General features: G+C 46.8%; 1 pseudogene; it reads left to right on the forward strand.

Moving 5' to 3' along the window:
* The first annotated feature begins 1807 nt into the window (after positions 1 to 1807).
* On the forward strand, positions 1808 to 2191 carry LOC102876244 (annotated as a pseudogene).
* The last annotated feature ends 463 nt before the right edge of the window (positions 2192 to 2654 follow it).

Consider the following 2654-nt stretch of genomic DNA (forward strand, 5'->3'; position numbering starts at 1 on the left):
AAAACCCTAGACACACTGTCATTTCCACTTTCATATATTCCTGAATTAGGATTTGTCACACATTTAGTCTGTTGTTTGACTGAATAACCTAAAAGTAAATCAGCCAATCCACTTGGAAATCACACATGAATATTCTAGTTCCCAGATGACAACCCGTTTCTCAAGTGCCATTAGGGTGACCATAGTCAAAAGCCTGGGGCACCTGGGTGGTGCAGGTGCTCAATATGTTTCACTGCCACCAAGGTTGAAAGTTCTCATTTAGCCATAGGTACCTACAAAGAAAGGCCTGGTGATCTCATCCTAAAACGTCAGCCCTTGAAAACTCCACGGAGCGAGGTCTACTCTGACATACAGGGCAGTATCCCAACGACAGAGCTTGTAGCTTGTTCTTTCAGGTCACTGGGCTCACTTGTGCATTTGTTATATAAGTGCCATGTTTCAGCTGGTGGATCTGCCCCTGAATCAAAGCCCTCAGAGCTGAATGAAGTCTTTCCCAGGAAGCAGGCACGCTCAGCAAGTGTCTCCAAAAGGCACCAGAGAAGCTTTGCCAAAAAAGCAACAAGAAAGGAAAACCTAGCTGACCTGTTGCCCAGGTCATGTTTTACCCATTTGATTATGCTGCTCCTTGAGAAAGCATTGATCCTGGCGGGCTGTTTAATTAATGCCCCTTCTGTTAATGCTTTTTGTCTCTGCTCAAACTGCACCGGCTTGAGCAATGGAGAGAGAGGCTGTTACTCTCTGCTCAGATGAGTGGACCTTGGTCTCCTTTAGAAACTGGATATGCCGCTGGCAATTAGAACAGCTCGGACTTGGAGCTTAAAATCCCCCTCAGCAACCACCACAGAATTTCCAGACCGTTCCGTCTGAATACAGCATTATAGCCACAAGGATCGTGTGGGAAATCACTTCCAGGTCTTCAGAATCTGGAGGAGGCAAAGTGTTGACTTTTCCTTTCTGGAGGGTCAGGTGCCAAGGGTAGAGGAAGGCCCTAAACACTTGCAGTGCATCATGGGTTAAACACTGTGAGCCACTGGCCGTCAGGACTCACAAAAATTCAAATTCATGGCCATGAAGTCAGAACTCGTAGTTGATCCATCAGAAGGTTTTCAGAGGCACCAAATTGAACAGGAGGAGACTGTTCATGGTTCTCCTGTGAAGCCTTTTGTAGACTGATGAGACACCACATCGGGCAGGGTTAGCAGCACAATTCCATATGGACGCTGCCACCAGAGCGCCCTGTAAGCTCGTAAGTTATCCTTAAAACCATGTGTTTGTGAATCAATGCCAGATCTTGGGGTGCCCCTTCAGACTGTTGAAAACATGGGCGTCCTTTGCTTGGTTCCCCACGGACTGACACCTGGGAGAGGCACGTGGGAGGCACGAGGAGGCCAGAGGTCTCGTCTGTAAGTTTACGTTCTCTCTCATCCTACTGCTTCCAAGTGGCTTTTATCCAGCGAACAGGTATGTTCCATCGCAAAATGGAACGGGTCAGGATCTTTCCACCTTCCATTTCAATGAGGCTGTAGTTTAATTAAAAGTAGAATAACATTTACATACATAATTACTGCACCTCAACAAGAGCTTCTTATGAAAGCACACCCTGCCACCTTGGTGTGAATTTCATGAAACCTCCCTGAAGACGCTCATTCGCTGTTAGGATGACGACCCGCAGGCTGTGTCAGCGGAAAACTGTGTTCAACTGAGTATGTGTCTGCCACTTAAAAGAAACCCTTATAGAGGTTGCCGCCGCCGCTGCCGCCATCGTGCCAGCCCGTCGGGTCTCACGGAGGCTGGGCGACACTCCATAATGGGAGACAAGCCAATTTGGGAACAGATTGGATCCAGCTTCATTCAACATTACTACCAGTTATTTGATAACGACAGAGTCCGACTAGGCGCAATTTACATTGACACGTCATGCCTTACGTGGGAAGGACAACAGTTCCAGGGGAAAGCTGCCATTGTGGAGAAATTGTCTAGCCTTCCCTTCCAGAAAATCCCGCACAGCATCACGTCGCAGGACCATCAGCCCACGCCAGATAGCTGTATCCTCAGCATGGTTGTGGGCCAGCTCAAGGTCGATGAAGACCCCATCATGGGCTTTCACCAGATGTTCCTGTTAAAGAATATCAATGATGCTTGGGTTTGCACCAATGATATGTTCAGGCTTTCTCTGCACAACTTCGGCTGACCTCGTCCCAGCCAGGCATTAATGCTGTTTCCTCCTCCCTCCTTTCCCCGATACTATTCACACTCCTCCAGATGCTCCAAATATCATACACAAACAAGCAAGGCCAAGGTGGGAGTGGGTGCGGTGCGCTGCTGCCACTGAGGTGTTAATACAGTGCGTGATGTTTGGACACTAGACTAGTTGCATCTGACAGGAGAAGTTTGTGTTGTACCAGCGCATGCCTTGGAAAGACTTAAGTAATGCAAAAGGTTGTCTTTTTTTCTTTCTTTTTAATCTACTGACAAGTTGCTCTAGTAACCCAAAGAAGTGAAGGAGAAAGCAGCTGCCTCACCGCCCAGATATTGATTTGTTCAGATATTTCAATGCTTCATTATACAATAAAACCACGAAAATTTTCTTAACAGTTTAAAAAAAAAAAAAGAAACCCTAATAGAGTCTCCTTCTCATATTTGGAGTAAAGCAG

This window comes from Elephantulus edwardii, unplaced genomic scaffold (assembly GCF_000299155.1).
Source record: "Elephantulus edwardii isolate Elephantulus edwardi_28Jun2011 unplaced genomic scaffold, EleEdw1.0 scaffold00006, whole genome shotgun sequence".
Classification (NCBI taxonomy): Eukaryota; Metazoa; Chordata; class Mammalia; order Macroscelidea; family Macroscelididae; genus Elephantulus; species Elephantulus edwardii.